Source organism: Neolamprologus multifasciatus, chromosome 22, assembly GCF_963576455.1.
Source record: "Neolamprologus multifasciatus chromosome 22, fNeoMul1.2, whole genome shotgun sequence".
In the NCBI taxonomy this organism is placed as follows: Eukaryota; Metazoa; Chordata; class Actinopteri; order Cichliformes; family Cichlidae; genus Neolamprologus; species Neolamprologus multifasciatus.
Window position 1 is genome coordinate 34652838 of NC_140459.1, and position 18313 is coordinate 34671150.

General features: G+C 42.0%; 1 protein-coding gene across 5 annotated transcripts in view; it reads left to right on the forward strand.

Annotated features, from left to right (window-relative positions):
- The first annotated feature begins 459 nt into the window (after positions 1-459).
- The window catches only part of thrb (thyroid hormone receptor beta), a 126821-nt gene continuing 108967 nt past the window's right edge, over positions 460-18313 (forward strand). For 4 of the 5 annotated variants that reach the window (XM_085149702.1, XM_085149704.1, XM_085149705.1 and 1 more), the window contains exon 1: positions 460-968. The gene's annotated coding sequence lies outside the window, so the exon portion shown is untranslated. The remainder of the gene's footprint in view (positions 969-18313) is intronic. The other variant, XM_085149707.1, reaches the window with a different exon arrangement.

An 18313-nucleotide genomic window follows, 5' to 3' on the forward strand; every position in this document is an offset into this window, starting at 1 on the left:
AAAAACCCAAGATGTTATATTTCTGGTAGACAGAGTAACTTTTGAAGTCACACATTTATTACATCACAGTATTTTTTATCATTCAAGTTCAGATGACCTAATTCTCTATGACACAGCCAGATTAACATCCTTCTTTTCATCAGTGGTTTATACTTTAATAGTTTCACTGCTGTTGCTGCAGTCTGTGAAAACAAGAGCATTGCTGTGGAAATTCAACCTTACTTAATGTTCCACACACATGAAATCATGAATCGAGTAAATGATAGTTTATGTGAAACAAAGAAACAGTATTCAGGTTTCTGCATAAAGCATTTGTTACATACTTGTGTGCACATGCACAACTTGCATTCTGATGTATAGAAAGTGACGCAAAAATGACTAAAGCGGAACAGAGTCCAATACATGTGCTGTATTTAGGCCAGTGTTGCGTATATGCAGTAGTAGTGTTAGCCCAGCTCACACGAGTGCAGAATCAAGCCGGAGCAGCGTTTCCTGCCCTGCTCATGTACCGGGCGGGCCTACTGTACCAGCAGCCAACCGCCATCGAAAAAGAGCGAGGAGAAAAAAAACTTGGAGTTTGTAATAAGGGCGAGGCTTATTTCGCTCAGTTCCTGCTCTGCTCTCTAATTCCCCACAGCGTTCAGTCGCAGAGCTGCAATGTGTCGTCTGTAATGTGTCCGAGCTGTTTCTTTTCAGCGTTTGTTTTCGCTTCCACGTTGAAGTTTTCCGCGTCCAGAGCAAACACTGACACAGTCGCTCACACCGTTAGCTCAGCCTGCACTCAGCCCACTCCGCGCGCATAGACCTCGCCTGATTTGCACTGGCGCGGGTCATTTCAGGTTAAACCCTGGCGCTGTGTCCCGTTCACTTTAACCGACGGAGATCAACGCTGGTTCCAGTTGAGGCGGAATGCACACCCACTGGGACTCCGAGTGATATTTGGACACGGGCTTCGTCTTGCATATGCGGTATGTTTGTTTTAGAGGGTGGGGTTGGGGGTGTTTTTGACAGCAGTCTCGCTATTAACAGCAGCCTCTCCAAAAACTAGCTGTGCGCCACTGTGGGAGCTAAATCGCGGTGCGTCGCGCTTCCTAAGCTAATGTTCATATTAATTTTTAACATAGCCGCAAATGTGTTTATGTCCTATGAAGGGACGGCGCATAACGAACTTCATTCACAATTCGTGCAATTCAAGCGCCGTGCTAATCGCGGGATTGTTGGTTCGTGGACAAACGTGACTTGGACCTCAGCAGAACTGTGGGGTTCTGTGCAGCAGTTCGGTGCGCAGTTCTTTCTGAAACAGCGACGTTTCATTACAAATATTTAAACATAACAGCGATCTGACCCCGCTCCCCGCGTCCACGGCGGGTTGTGTTGTCGGAGTGAGGCAGCACGAATAAAAGAAGAATTTCGCTAAAAGTCAAAGTTTTCTTCCGTTCCCGGCGTGTTTTACCGTCGCCGAATTGCACACTTGCTTTTAATAATGCAGAAACTTTCATCCGCGGTTTTTCATAGTTGGCTAATGTCAACAGAAAGCTGAGGCCGCGCAGTTGTCAGATATTTGGCTCGAGGTTCTGTCAGGAAAACAGAACAGCACGTACCCCGGAATGGCTTTGATAAAGACTTGAGGGAGTTGCTTTCGGGCCCAAGTTATCGTTTCATAGCTCAAAGTATCCCACGAGCAGTGAGCACGGCTCGGTTTACTTCTGTCGCTTGACTTAAATGCATGTATGTCGCCGAGATTTCCGCCTTAACCTTTGCTTTCGGTTTAACAACAGGAACTTTCCCTCAAGTCCAGCTAACATCTGGCGTGTAAAACGAGCAGACCCTTCCACAGTGCATTAGCGACTTTAGTGTTTGGGGTTACTTAGAGTCGGCGCGCTGGATGATTGGCTGTAGAGGACAGAGTCGTTCCCAAGTGTTAAGCTATTTACAAACAACACCTGTCCTATGTGCCTCGCCGTAGTGCGATATGCGTTTAACAAGCTGTAGTGATTCCTTCACGCACTGTTGGGGGGGGGGCTAACGCGTGGAAGGCTGAGCGAGACAGCTGATTGTGGGAATTTGTGTTGTTTTGTTTTTGTTTCGTTTTTGCCTTGATGCTGTGATGAGAGGCTTTATGTTGCACAGCACTTACTATATGACTGCAGCTGTTGTTCCAAGTAAACAGTGACATCATTAATCCGAGTGAAAATGTTGCCCTCTGTGCCCAAAACATGGAAAGATCATTTCAATTATAGAATTCAGAATTAACAGACATTTTCAAGCACGTTTTATTTTGAAAAGGGAGAAAGTAAAGGAAGCAGTGGTTTTGAATGAATGGTATTTAAGGTCATTCTGTCTTTGCGACGTTTTGCGAGAGCGTGCGAGGACAGTATTCACTCGTGATATCAGCATATCTAATCTGCACTGTTTGCAGCAGAACCAGCTACAGCAAATAGATGCGATGTGTCGGTTGGCTGTTGTTAAGCATTTGTGTGCGTTGAAACCTGTTGAAACCTGTTTGAATGTATTTAAGGTGGAGCCTTGACAGTCGTCAGTTTTGTCCCCTAATAAAGAAAAGCTGAGGCGTAATATGGCGCGCCGCAAAGTAGGTTTCTGACAAGTCCGGTAATAAAATTCTGAGAGATCAAAGGTGTTGTGCAGATTTCATTTCTAAGAAGCTTCTATCAGCTGTTGCATTATTCACAAGGGGTCGTGGCAGCAAATAGCTCTGCATATTTGATTTGGCAGATAATTCTACCCGATGCCCTTCCTGATGCAATGCCAGGGACCTTCTGCATGTTAGACAACTGTGTAAAGCATTACACTATTGTGCTACTGTGCTCAGTGACTGTGCACGTTCCTGTTTGTAGAGTCGACATGTTTCTGGGTCACACTCGTGTTTATCAACCAGATGAATTCAGAAGGTGGAATTTCAGAGTTCCCAGTCTGAATAGGGTTTCTTACTTGGGAAGTCAGAGCAACACTACCAACAATCCAAGATGGTGGCAGTGAACATAAACAGTAATGCCACTTTTTCTATTGGCGACTCCCTAAATAAGCACTGACCAGGCTCCATCATGTACTTCAGCAGTACGAGTCTTATGCTGTGATGCTTGACGGCTCTACCTTACTAAGAAGCTTTCTTTTGAACGCACAAACTCGGGACTGAAAACACTTCCAATTTCCGAGGAAACTGTGACGCAGTCTCTTGTTTGTCCATTATTAACAATGAGCAATAACATTACAGACCAGCCAAGATTGCCCCTGTGATGAGTTCACACAGCAAGACTGCGTGAACTTATCTGTGTGCAGTTAATGGGCAGCTAATGCAAACAAGCCACATTTGAACCACAGATACTATTTGAATCTAATGGGAGCGAATTGACTTTTTTACCACCGAAGACCTCAAACTGCTCCCAGATGACTGCGCGTAGCTGTGGCAGACTGGCTAGCTTACCTGACAGTTTGCACTCGACCTCCTTTACTAATGATCATGTAAAGAAGATGCACACAGGGCTTATTGAAGCTGTGGTCGCCTCTGGTTTTAGACTTTTACTCTTTTCATGTTTGCACAGTGCCAATAAATCTAATCAGTGTCCCAACATCTCACAGTATATTTGCTTGAAGTTGGTCGTGCATTCTGTTATTTGTGTTGTTTACAAACAGCTTTGCTAGGTGCCACTTTCCATTGCCACCAGATCATCGTATCTCTGTGAGTCGTTTGGTAGCGGGCCGCGAGAGTTGAGACTCGGGTGTAAAATTGATGGTTTTCAGGGTTTTTATTGTTAACTCGGCTTCCCTGGGTCTTTCCCGTGTTGTAGTTGTGTCTTATTTTGAAAGACATCTTTACACGTTACCATAGCGACCAGAGAGCATTAAGGAGCAGAGAGGAGGATGTTACTCTCAATGTTGTTTCAGGAGGACGCTGCTAATAAAGTTCAATAATTACACACTGAATTCACGTTTAGGGCGGGGCTATATCACCGTTCACGGTAACACCGGTGTAATGTTGGGCAACGATAGGAAAATGAAATATGGCGATAGAATACGGGTAAAACGCGCATGCGCAGTGCCTTTGTTTACATACGCACATGGCGGTGACGCAGAATAAGAAGGATGAAAGTGGATCGTTGAATGAACCAGATGAACCTGAACTGGTTTGTAAAAATGCAGCTTCACTGGTGTGGAACTGGTTTAGCTTTCGTCAGATACACAACAAAGCACTATTTTTGGTAGCGCATGCTAGCGGGCCGTCGTTATTACCGTGTTGTTTGGAAAATACGGCACACTTAAAATCAATCCTTTGATTTTCCTGAAAGTGGACAGAGCCCCTTATAATCCCGTGTGCCTTATGTATGAACTCTGGTTGTGTTTACTGACCTCGAGACGATTTTATGTTCACGGCGCTCAAAAATCTGTCAGATGTTTCAGTACGACTTTGCTGAGCTACGAAGCCGCACCGCTTGATGGATTGTTGGAGCGTTACGGCTATCGTAGGCGGAGCCTCGCGGAGTGATACGTACTGTGCTTCAACATAATGTTACCGTATTGTGTGTGTATAACCTCTTTTTAAGTGTTGTGGATATTATACATGGTTATGCTGAGGATATGTCGGCCAGTTTCCACTGGAAATGCCTTTTGGTTAAACTGTCAGTGAGGAATTTGCACTGTTGCATTTTTATATAACTTTAATGCACATAAAAAACAGCTGCTTGTTTAAGTGAAAATACATTGATGGTTTTTTGCACTAATAAAGTTGAGGAGTTGTAAAGTATTTTGTGTAGTGTCAATTATATCGTCAGTTATATCATTATCGCAAATTTTCAAATGTATATCGTGATAAATATTTTGGTCATATCGCCCTGCTCTATTCACGTTTATTGTTATATTTACAAAATACCAGTTTGTGTCGTATCTTTTATTTTGTCGTATTTATCCGCCACACCTTAAACGCCGGTCCGTGAAAATACTGTCTGACATGAAACCGTGGAGTGACGAAGGTTGGAGACCGCTGCTGTAGACAAAAAAAGGACTGTTTGGTTAATTGAAACCCATCCAGTGTGCAGCTGAAACGCACATTTCTCTTGTTTCCTCTGCTTATGTTAAATTTATTGAGTGTGGTGTGTGCGAAGTCTTTGGATACTTTCAGTATCTTAGCTAACTCTTTTTCTTTGGCCTGATTGTTTTTGGTGCCACCATGCTGTGGGAGTCGTAATCATCATTTTTGCTCTCAGAATGAGACATTTGGTTGGAGTGAAATTCAGAGTTCATGGAAATGCACTAGTTGTAAATTTTTGTGACTGACTTGAAGTGTATAAAGTGTATAAATTCCAGTTGTCTTTCTAAGAAATAAACCTGACAGCATACACCAAGAAATTCTATTTTCTTTAATGCAAAATCTCATTTTCATTGTAAAATAAATTATTAAACGTATCCCAGATTGCTCTAATTGAAAGCATCTCCTCTCATTGAAACAGCAGATAATAAAGTCACCTGCTCCTGGGAGGAGGTTAAATTGTAACTGAAAATGAGTCGTTGTCCAGGCAACTTCAGCATTTTACTTCACCAAACAAGTTATTTTGTGTCTTTGCTCACAATGAGGAAATGCCATGCTAAGGACATGTTAGCGTGTGTGTGTGTGTGTGTGTGTGTGTGTGTGTGTGTGTGTGTGTGTGTGTGGGGCTACTTGCTTGTGCCACTGTGCATGTGTTGTGCATGGATGAAACAGACTGGCTTATAAATAGTCATATGGGAGGCTGAGCGCCGATCACCGGTCCAGGAACGGTGAAATCAGCTGATTCTGGCCGTCTGATTGGTGCATCTCCAGAGTCTCCAGTGTCCCTGCATTAAACACTTAGGATGACCTTCACCAGGTTGCCCTTACTCAGACGATGTAATGGAGGCCTTCACTGTCTCATTCAAAGGTTCAGTTGGCCATTCAAACCCGTGCTGTGCACCTGCTCCTCTCCTGCTCTGAGTGCTGTTGTCTTTGCAGGTCAGAGTGTGTGTTTACATGCACGTGCATGCACACTTGGTTGAAGCTGTGCAGTCCTCATTATGGTTCTTATGTCATAACCTTGTTTCATTCCAACAGAATTGATCAGTTTTTAAAGAGAAAATGTGATTCTGTGGTAGCAGAAACGTTTGGATCAGCCTGTATTTATTATCTATTTATTGACAGCTGAAAAGATATTAAGTGCAATTGTTGGCCTGATATCTTAAGCCAAGAGTTTAAGATATTAGTTTGTTTTTGTGGTGAGCTCGGTGTTGGAAGATGAGAGCTGGATGTCAGGGCTTCATCACGGCCTAAAATCAATACTCCAGTCCCTGAATTAGTCCAGGAATCAATCATCATCATCATCATCATGTACTGAGAAGAACTGAACTGCACCTAACCATGGCCTACTACAATAACTGACTTACAAGATCACTACAGAAGAGATCCTGTCACAGCACAGTTACACTCACGTTTTAGTGTAAACACAGTCTGGAAGCTCAAAGCTGACAGAAGGCAAAGTTAAAACAATGATAGTGCAGTGGTACCAACATGTACGCTGGATGGGCTGAGTGATGTGGAAAATTATTCTCTAATCTTTTTTTCCATATCAGTTGATATTGAGATAAAACAAATCACTGTTTCTGTGAAGTTTATCTTTAGATTTTCACTTGGGAGTAAAAACTAGGGATGCAACGATACCAATTTTTTCAAACCGATACGATACCGATACTTAGATCTGAGTACTTACCGATACAGAGTACAAAAACCGATACTTCTACCACACACACACACAAATGCAATGAATTGGAAGACAAGTTTTATTTTATTCTCTGCCGATAAAAAATAAAATCTTAATAAAAATGACCACAAAAAAATTTCAAGTGAAAAATAAGCTCTTCTGTTAAATTATTGCAGAGTCTCCACATTGTAATTTAACAAAATATCACTGAACTATTGGCACTGTCTCGAGCTTTCAGAATAATAAATAAACACTTCTGTTTGGAATCAAATAAATACAAATTAGGTTTGAGAATAAAATAAACTTTTAAATTATTGCAGAGTGTCCATATTGTAAACAAACAAACAAAATAACGAAAGTATTTGGCATTGACGAACGAACTCCCCATCTGCCCGTGGATCATCAGTCCACTGTGCCGTTAAACCGAGGACTGACATCGCGCACACTGCTTGTCTTTACCTCTTCAGAAAGTTTTGGCACCATTATCTCCCTGATGTGTGGGCGGTTGGGAATTTCATATCGCAGCTCGAGTATGCTGAGAAGACGGTTCAATCCTATGTTTTCCACGACCAGCATTGGCTGGTCATCCAGAGCGATAAAATGAGTCAGAGCCTCTGTTATTTTAACTGCCCGTGGATTTTCTCTTGACATTTTTCTTCGCTTTTCCAAAACCTGAGTTAAAGTTGGCTGTTCCACACTGCTGACATTTTGTTTAGCCTAGCTACAGCAGCCTCCAGTTACTCTTTTTTATCTGGAGCTGCCAGTCTCACTCGCCTAACCCTGTGCCTGTTTAGCGCGGGATGTCCCCCTAGTGGCCAATCTAAAAAACTACAACAAAAATGACAATCCACCCTCTGATTAATGAAATAAGTTGGTATCGGTTCATGGTATTGGTTAACTTTTACGAGTTAACCGATACCACATTTTACAGTATCGGTCCCGATACCTGGTATCGGTGCATCCCTAGTAAAAACCTTTAATTGTTGTTGTTAAGGGCACATTTTGACCCGTTGGCATTTTAAAAATGGTAAAACTGTTCAAATGAAACCATCTTTTGCTAAAATGGGCTTTAAATTCATATTTTGTTAATGTAGTTTTTGTTGTGTGGGCTGAAAAAACAAACAAACCATTTTTACGTGGAACAGCGAACCACGTCATTGTGATCCAATACAAATGTCAACCTGCTGCTGCCACTGGGTGACTTACCAACACGATTATTTGCACACATTTTGATATGAAGCTCGATGTGATGGATAAATATACTGGTCTTCTTCAGCCAGCTGCCTGAAGGCTCACCACAGGGTTTAATTTCCTCTTCAGGAAGTCGTGATTTAAACTCTCATAGTCCAATAAAATGAATGATTGTGTCATCATGAGGCCTAATGTGCCCTCTCCCGTCCTAAAATAATTTATTGCAGTTACCTTCATTTGTCTTGCAATGTTCAATATTCAGTAATGTGCACGAGTTCATGCTGTCCGAGCCGTCCAGCACTGGGACTTGTAAGGAGAGCTTGTCTGGTTATTCGATCTAATAGACACAGCTTTGTCTGGCTGTAATCAACTTCTCATGCATTTTGCAGGTGTTAGATTGGTGACACATCAACGGGGAGCTCAGGGATCCAAACGTCCACACTGAGGCGGGTTTGACGGCACTTCCCTCGGTCAGTGAGGGAGGATTACAGCTGATGAAATGCTGAATTTCATGTCAAATGAACGATGGCTCTAATCGCTGCATTATGGCTTTCATGGTTGCACAGCCACAGCATGTGTGCAGTGACAGGGAGAATCTGTCATCTGCTACATCACTACTGTTATTTGATCCTGTGATGTTTGGGTATAACAGGATTTTAGACAGGCTACTGGTATCCACTTTAAAATGAGCTAGCTGCCTGCTGTCTGTTTATTACTGAACACAGTGATGTGGCAGCTGTTGTTATGGAGCTTCCTGTTTGGCTCTGGTAAGAGCTCGTAGTCCAACAGAACCTTGCTTAGGCCCAAGCAGCTGGGCCGTGGTATGCTGTGACTACACGGGGAAAACAAAGTGTCCGTCCTATCAGGTCTTGCACTCGTGCTGCAATCAGCTGATTTCAGTTGGCGTGTCAGAGGAGGGAAATTGCGATACAGGCCAAAGCATGGATTCTTTTTATTGCACAAAAGGACACGATAAACGGTAAATGTCCTGCATCCAGGACAGAAACAACTGCACTGTGCTGCTAACACAACTTTGGTTCTCTGCAAGCATCTGCACAGACATCATGCTAACGCTAAGCTAAGCTAACCAAGGACCCAGAGTGAAACCTGAGTGAATGCTGAACACGAGCAGCAGAGCCTGAACGTCAACAGGTAACAAACAGCCTCTTCTACCTGTTCAGGTTCCTACAGCAGAATCACTGTCGATCAGCTTTGTGTGCTGCTGTGCAGTTTCACGTTGTGCGATCAGCTTCACTAAGATCTTAGAGACGTGTGTGAGGGTGCAGCCTCAGGTTTATATTGTTAAATCATGAGTGTGTTTCACAGAGTAACATGAAATGTTACAAGTAGTGTAATGAATTACTTTTCCCTGGGAGTGATTACTGCATTACTTTTAAGAAAAGTGTTGTGTGTAATATGTGTAATTGTGACAAATAGAAGAGGAGTAGGGCTGCTCGATTATGGCAAAAATGATCATCTCGATTATTTGACGATATTTATTTAACAATAACAATGTTGAATAATGACTTTAAAGATTGTCAAAAAATATATAAAATAGTGCAAATACTGATAACAGTGCAAATGTTTGCAATATAAGAAATAAATGTAAACATCTGTGTTTAGTGAAGTTTGCAGTGTTGCTCTGTGGTGCAGCTACGACACTGTAGCAAAGTTTACACACTGTGTCTACTTGATCCACGTCTGACTGAACCCATAATGTTTCCACACCACTCAAGTTTTTTACCCCTTTTCAACCAACAGCAGTCACTCTCCTCTCCAAATAACTTCTGCTGAGCTTTCCGAGCTTCCCTCGGTCCTCTTAATCAGCGGTCCCCAACCCCCGGGCCTCGGACCGGTACCGGTCCGTGAGTCGTTTGGTACCGGGCCGCGAGAGTTGAGGCTCAGGTGTGAAATGTATAGTTTTCAGGGTTTTTATCGGTTTTCAGCGTTATTTTGTTATCGTTTTTATCGTTAACTCGGTTTTCCTGGGTCTTTTCACGTGTGTTATGAATAAATCTTCTTTTTTTCAGTACCGGTACTAGTTTTATTTTGTTGTATTTATCCGCGACACCTTAAAGGCCGGTCCATGAAAATATTGTCGGGCATAAACCGGTCCGTGGCGCAAAAAAAAAAAAAGAAAAAAAAAAGGACCGCTGCTCTTAATTGTTGTGACACGTGTTCGAAATGCAGAGAGGTGCGCTCGATTTGCCACACGGAGCAGCGCGAGAGTAAAGCACGAGGGAGGGGCTAATAATCGGCTCAGTCATTTTTAATGATCGTTGAAAGATCGTAATCGAGATTAAAATTCAATTAATTGAGCAGCCCTAGAAAGCAGCGTACCTCCACAAACACGCACAGCATCAGATTCATTTGCATGAGTGGAATTTCCTCGTTGCTGATTAGTGATGAGGGAGACGCAAAACAGAGCCAATGAGAATCAATAATTCCTATAAATCAAATGATTGGAAAGCTTGAAAGTTCATTTTCACTCCAAAGTGAAGGTAGAACTCATTTGATTTAAATATGATTTATTTTCTGTCCAAAGTGAAACAGTTACAGATAAATGTGGAACATCACAGAATTCTGAATGTAAAAAATAGAAGTTGAATAAAATAAATGTTAAAATAAATAAATTCTGAGCAAAAACAAAGAAAATGGAAAACTAAAATCTTCGGTCACTTCCAAATAAGTCATGTAGATATTAGTACATAACAGCATTTCTATATATTCAATGAACTGTGAGATGTAAACAAAGAGGAGCATAAAGAAAACTGACGACTGTCAGGCTGAATCAATAAATGATAATAAAGCTTATCTGTCTCAGGCTGAGAGGTTTGCAGCTGTTGTCCGCTCTGTGCTCAGGCACAAACTGTACCTGCATCAGAGTAGCAGAGGACGCTATTCTGCTTCTGTGTCTGACTTTAAATAGAAAAGAATCCTGATGTAAGTCCGTTCTTATCTCGATAATTACATATTTATCTCTGCCGTGCATTTTCTGTAACTTCTTCTTTTTTTACATTTCAATTAAACCATCAAAAATGTCATAAATGCTCCTCATCTGTCGCACATGCACAGCTGAGCTCTCAGACGAGCTGTCATCACTGCCGCCGTGCAGGAAACCAGCCCGTCTGTCTCTGGACACGCTGTTGTTGTGTGTTGTTGCTGTGTGTTGTTGCTGTGTACTGGGCCACGTTGTGGGTTTCCTCCAATACTTTGGCTGACACTTGTGATACACACTTGTGTGAAGTGTTTTCAGCTGAGCGTCGAATGCTTTGACCAGTGCACAGAACAGTTACCTAAATAAGTCTTTATTTCATGGTGCGCTGCGTCTGTCACAATGTGGCTGGAGCGAGTTCTGTCGACTTTATTTCGACAGTCTCTCATATTTCTATAGAGGGAAAATTATTTAAGGCCATTTCATCGCCCTGTCCTACTGACTCACAACTCACTAACTGGCCTTGAGGAGTCAGATGAGCCTGAGCATAGTAGAGATGATCCTGTGTGGTGAATCAGTCCTAACCTCCCTGTGGTCCCACGTTGTTGCTTTAACCTGCTGTGTTGTGTTTTTAAAAAGGTTTTGATCTCAGTCCCATCCACATGAATGCAGCTTTTAGAGCTGGGCGATATATCGAGTTTTTAAAAAACATCGATATATTTTTATACGAGATATAAGATGTGACAATATCCTTTATATCGATATAGTCTATGTTACGTTATAACTATACTTGTGGAGCCGCAAGTTTGCCTCTCTTTCGTCCACTTTTGTCTTTACGCAATGTTACTCGCCCCTCCTTCACTGAACACAACTCCCCCTCCTCCCCCATCGCTTCACCTGCAGGAAGCCACAAGATGGACACGGCAAATCTCGGTTAACGAGTTACTGCGCATCGCCCCGTGCGTGGGGCTGGATGCCGTCAACGCGTTAGCTAGCTAACCACGCTAACGAGCTAACCACGCTAACGCCATGCAGCCCAGAGGCGCTGCACGGCCTAAAATCCTTTCATTTTCTCAAAAGTTGACAGCGCGCCTTATGTATGAATTCTGGTTGTGCTTGATGACCGCGAACAGATTTTATGTGGTACACGGCGCTCAGCAATCTGTCAAAAATGTTTTAGTACGACTTTGGTAAGCTACGGAGCTGCACCGGTTGATGGATTGTTGGAGCATTACGGCTACCGAGGAGCCTCGCGGAGTGATACGCACTGTGCTTCAACGTAATATTACCCTACTGTGTATAAGGACCATAAATGGCACCTGAAGAGGATTTCAAACTGCAGGCTGTCAGTCACGCAGTAGAAGTTGGGAACAAAGCAGCTGTGAAATCTTTGTTACTATGCTCGGGGTCTTCTAGTTTACATTTTGACTGCTCAATTGTGATCTTTTTGTTATGCACAAAAATAACATTGTTTTCTTTTATTTATGGAGCATTATTATTTAATAAATGCTCATAATTTATTTTTGAGTAAATTTTATGTACATCTATGCTCTGTTTGACTAAGAACTCTCTTTTTGTTCTTACTTTATGGCTTAAAAAAAAAATCGAGATATATATCTTATATCGCCGTCCAGGTAAAAAATATCGAGATATGAATTTTGGGTCATATCGCCCAGCCCTAGCAGCTTTCCTACACTTGTACTCGTCAGTGAGCTGATGCCTTAAATGTTCTTCAGGATCAACACGTTCACTAAGTTTCCGTGTGTCTGAGAGAAGCTGGTAAAATATGAATGCCTCAGCTCAGCAATGACCTGAGTGAGCAGCAGTAAGTGGCACAGTGACGTCTCAGCCTTAGGTTTGTTGTCTCACTGTTGGCTGCTCTTACTTATTGCTCTAAGTAGATGTGGCGTGTTGTTGAAGCTGAAGGCAAGACCTGCAAGCAGTACTCACACACGCAGTATTTTGTAGGTTGTAAACCCTTTAAACTAGTGGCAGCTAGTTTTCTCGTTAAAACACTTGAAAGTATGTCAGGATGAAAGAAAGCTGATAAAGTGCTTCATGTTTCTGTAGAAACACAGTTTCACTGGATGACTGAGTGATTAACTGAGTGGCTGTACAAACCAAACAGCTGACAGAGACAAAGCTCAGGAACAGCTTTTCTACGAGTTTGAACATTCTGCTCTTCTTCTTGTACCTGATACTTCATATATCCCACATCTGTCTGTGCTCTGATCAAAGCATCCAGCTGATGGCTCAGATATGTTGTGTTTCATCACACTGGCTCTTTCTTTGCAAACCTCTGCTGTTCTTGACCGTAGTTAAAGCTCAGCTTTACGCCTCAGGGATGTGCGATTGGGAAATCTTCAAAAGACAGCTGAAGCCTCATCGCTGTGAACCCAGCACGGGCTTCTATGGACGTGTTGTGGATTTCATTATTTCATGGCAGAACTGGTGCATTTCACTATGGTCGGGATTGTTGTTCCTAACGCTTCCTCCCTGCTGCAACATCTTTGGCTGTTACTGAAAGTCTGACTAATGCAGCAGTTTGTGTCCAAAACGCTCCGATTATGTGTTCTTTTGTGGAATTCAGATAGTGGTGTTGCCACTCTGCTCAGGAATGCTCGGACACAGCTGGAGCGTGCTGCAGCAGCTGCTTAGAAGATCAAATCTGTCAGTGTTTGCAGAGATGCAGAATAGAATAGAATTCAACTTTATTGTCATTGCACATGTCACAGGTACAAGGCAACGAACTGCAGTTTGCATCCATCCAGAAGTGCTTTAGCTATGATATGGATATATTACAATATATATTAGCAATAATATAGATATTAGGGGTGGGGGAAAAATGGATACTGTGTAGCATGGTGATATTTTGTTTGTAATAATGTATGGATACAGGGACAGCAGAAATCGATATTTTGTTACAAAAAGGTTTTTGTGCTCTGACTTCAGAGCATGTTGATCCTTTTTCTGAGCAAGAATCCTGACATTCCTTCACTGTCCAAATGTGTTTAATAAACATGACAGTTTACTTATTTTAATTTAAGACATGTTTTATTTTAATTAAGTTTAAAACTTTTTTATTTAATGTAAAATTATATTTTGTTTTAATTTACTTTCAAATTCTTCAGTTGCTGAAGGGGCTGCATAGTTTTCATAAACTGCATAGTTCAGAATAGCTATAATTGTACCAGATGGTTGATTCAGTTAAGTTGGACTAGACTGTAATACAAACCGTTCAGTTTGTCAACAATCAAACTGAAATGAGAGAAAGACTGAGTGTGAGACTTTGATATTAGAGAAAATGATGATTGATAAAGTTTACCTTTATGTACAGAATCTGAATATCGCAAAATATTTTAAAAAATTGCAATAATATCGTATCGTGGGATGTGTGGTGATTCCCACCTCTAATAGATATGTAAGTATATTACAGAAATAGGTCTATTATGGTATGTTATAATGTACACGGTATGAAGTATGTTATGAATATTCTATAATTATAAGTATGTACAGGCTGTCAACAGGATATAAATATGAAACTATACAGAAATGTGAACTATGCAGGTTATAAACAGTTATAGGATTAAAAGTTATCGTATGTACAGAATGATTATTTATACAGAGCTATACAGTAGTGCAGTTAAGAGGCTGTATATAGTGCTGGTGGTTGTGAGTGGTGGTTCAGTCCATGTGTTAACGTGGGTCAGATGTCAGGAGGCAGAGTTCAGCAGTCTGACAGCTGTGGGGAAGAAGCTGTTCTGGTACCTGGTGGTCTTAGTCCGGAGGCTCCTGTAGCGCCTCCCAGAGGGCAGGAGGGTGAAGCGTCCATGTGATGGGTGACTGGGGTCTTTGATGATGTCCTTTATGGCAGGAACTCGTCATAAACACAAACCTTTGTGTTGCGTTGGTCGTTATCAGGGCATCAAGTGAACAAGATGTTTACCTTTGGAATCTCACCTAACATAGCAAAGGTTAAAGGCAGTGTGTGAGTAGGCAGGGTGACGTCAGGCACAGCTAGTGTCTGTTTGGATACATGACATCAGTCCAGCAAACCTGTCAGTGTTGCCACATCTGTAACGAGCTCTTTGTGTCACCTGCAGGTGTTCCAACAGTTAACTAAAGCTAACACTTATGCTAACACTAATATTTGGCTGCTTTTCTTTCAGTACTGCAAACATGCTCAGCTGGATCCGAGCCTGAACTCTGATTGCTAAGTTAAAACGCTCCAACTAAACTTCTTTTCATAAAACGGATCACTGCAAACGTCTGCTTGCTATTAAAATGTCGAGGGGTAGAAATCCTGCCGGTGCTTTTTTTGCCAATGGCGTGCAAAGCTGTCAGCTGATCTGCAAAGATCTCGTCTGTTCATTTGGGTGCTGCAGCTTCACTGGGACAAGTTCTGTTTTGTTTCTGTGATTTTCTTTTCTTGCTTCATAATTGCAACAAACAGTACATTTAGTTTTTTTACGCTCTTTTTATTACTACATGAGTCCATGTGTTATTTAATCTGAGCCTGGCATACACTTCCCCTTCTGTGCTCCCCGTGGAAGCATTTCTACACTTTGGGGGTAACTGGACAGTTTCTGTCTGCTGTGTTAACAAATAATGGGGCTCTTCATTGAAATGAACCCAGAGGTTGTTGGTTTGAGTCCCTGTTCAGTTTAACATCAAAGGCTGAGGGATCCTACGAGGGACGGAGAGAAAGCATGAACATAATGAGACTGCTGTCATTTTGTGGGATTTTCCCGCATTACAAGTGCTGCGTTTGCAGGATTTGATTACATAATACTGGCAATGTAGGTCTCGCCCTGTTCACGGTCTCGTTGTCTATAGAAAGTATTTGGTTGGCGCTACTATAATGTGTGAATCTGTCATAGTGACGAGGAGGAATAAGTCTTGACAAACTGTGCTGTGCCTGGCTGTACATACTGTACTCTGCAGCTGTCAGAAACAACTGCTCACATGCAGACACAACTGTCCAACCTGTGAAGTCATGAAAACATGCCCCTCGTGTTGTCTCGGCTATCCAGTGTAGCAAGTTAGTTGAATTTTAATGGTGAAACGTGTCCTTTACACGTTATTTTTCATGAAAAACAATCAGAAAATAAAATGTCGTAGTTAGACGTTACACTGCCACAGCTGGCCTGAGCAGTGATGCCACACGCTATCAAACGATCGCTGCTGCGAGTGAGAAGAACGTCAGTATCATTTGTGCCCACATTTGCTCCGTGCTTAGAAATAATGTGCATTTGGCTGAGTGTGCTCATTAAAAAAAACAATGTTAAGAGGTCTGGTACTCGTGTACATGTGGGATTATGCTTCACACCTTGGCATTGCAAATTATAAGCTGTGAAAAACGTGGTGTTAAAATTGGCTTTAAGTGGCCTTTGATGGGAAGTCACTATTAAAGGAGAAGCTATGGTTAACATTAAGGCAGCAGCATTAACATTTGCTGCCTACCAACAACTAGACTGGCAGCACAGCACTGCCCGAGACAACCAAAGTACTCCTTTGTTTGGGCACTCAAATCTCAAAAAGTTACATTACTGTAGTTTTTGCACTGCGTCAGACAGCTCAGATATCTGTGTGTAGAACTGATTAGTTTTGTCTTTTTGCTTCAACAAGCATTAAAGACGTACACATTGTACTGTAGTCCTGATCCTATCCACTGCTCTATGTTTTACACAACCACAGCACTGTAGTGAGGCATAACAAAAGCAGTGCTGTCTGTGTGTCTCTGACTCCTCTTTGACACCAGGGCTGCCACGATTAGTCGACTAGTCACGATTACGTCGACTATCAAAATCGTCGACGACTGATTTAATAGTCGACGCGCCGTTTGAAGCTTTGTAAGATCCCAAAAGACGCAGGAATAAGTAGTAGGATTTAAGAGTGTAATAACGGACTGAAACAGAAGATGGCAGCACTGCATGTACAAGGATGCCAGCTGCTGTTAAACCCCGAAGAAGAAGAAGAAGCTGTGTCCCAGAATTCATAGCGCGGCCCAGCTCAGTTTCCAACAATGGCGGCAGCTAGTTAGTTTTAATATTACTCTTATTATTCTTTCTGGGTCACAAAATAAACATTTAACATATTTTCAGGCAAGAATGTAGCTGTGTAAACCTCAAATATCTGCTCAGTTTATCAAGACACCACATATTTTCAAAAGCGCTCCGACGTTTTCGGAGACGTCTGTTAGCCATTAGCTCGATAGCTAGCCGGGGGCTAGGCTAACTAGAGCCGTGAGAACACCGGACTCCCGCTAATCGTTTTCAAACCCACCGCCGTCTTTCGCTACTCAGGTTAAACATGATATATAAGTCACTTAGATAACTTAAAAATGTTATTGTTTGGCTTTTTTCAGTATTTTATTTGTTCCTGAGTAAATCGGTTTGGCTGAGATTAAAGTTATAGTTTTTACACAGCTGAATAAACGTCAAGCAGACAGCTGATTATCAGAAGTGTGAGATGCTCGAGAATTTACTCCGGTGTCCTGTTATATTTTAGATAACAAGGAGTTTATTAAACTTCACCGAAACAATCTGCAAATTTCATTAAAATTTAACAAACTATCATCTTGTCTTTATTTTTAGTTAGCACATACCTTAAACACTTAAAGCTGTAAGCTAATGATAGTTATATAAGAGCAGATGCTGCTGGTGCAATAAGCTGTACGTTTTACGTCCAATGGATGATGATCTGATTAGTCGACTAATCGCAAAAATAATCGGTGACTAGTCGACTATCAGAATAATCGTCTGTGGCAGCGCTAGTTGACACACAACGTCAGGTTTTGGCAGCTCCCTGTAAACCTGCCTACAGGCTTGTTCTCCTAATACTTGTAGGCTGGGGTGTGTCTCAGAGGGGCCTCGTTCAAACTCACTGTGAGCTGTTGTAACAGAACTGTAATTATTTCTTGGGCTGCATTGGTTCATTGAGTGACTTGATGCTTCATATGATGCATGTGTTTCACCCACATCTGCACAGACATGCAGGTGAAAAGTATCCAGGAGCAAACCTTTGAATGAAGAGTGCGACGTTAAGCCCGAGCAGCTCCGCGTTCTCTCAACCGAATGTGTGATAGCACAGCAGCAGCTGTGAAGATGCTGCTGTAGTTTAAAACTGCAAAAAGCAAAACGCCCAACCGTTACCAAGACGATGAGCTCGAGTGGTGTGAAGGGAAACTTTTTTTGTTCTCAACTATAATCAGCATTGAGGCCTTTACTGAGAACAGCTGCCAGGAGTCCCTAATCAAAGCGCCTGGTTAACAAGCTCCAGCGGGAAGGAAAGCTGCTCCCATCTGCTGCTATTTGTTTCCAAATCATCCTGGAGACACAAAAGATTCACACAAAAATTCTTTTTTGCTTCTTTTAATATTCAAACAGACTCCAAGAAGTTCCACTGCGCTGTTTTTAAGTTCAGAAAATATTTTCTTCAAAATAAAAATGATGTTTTTGGCACA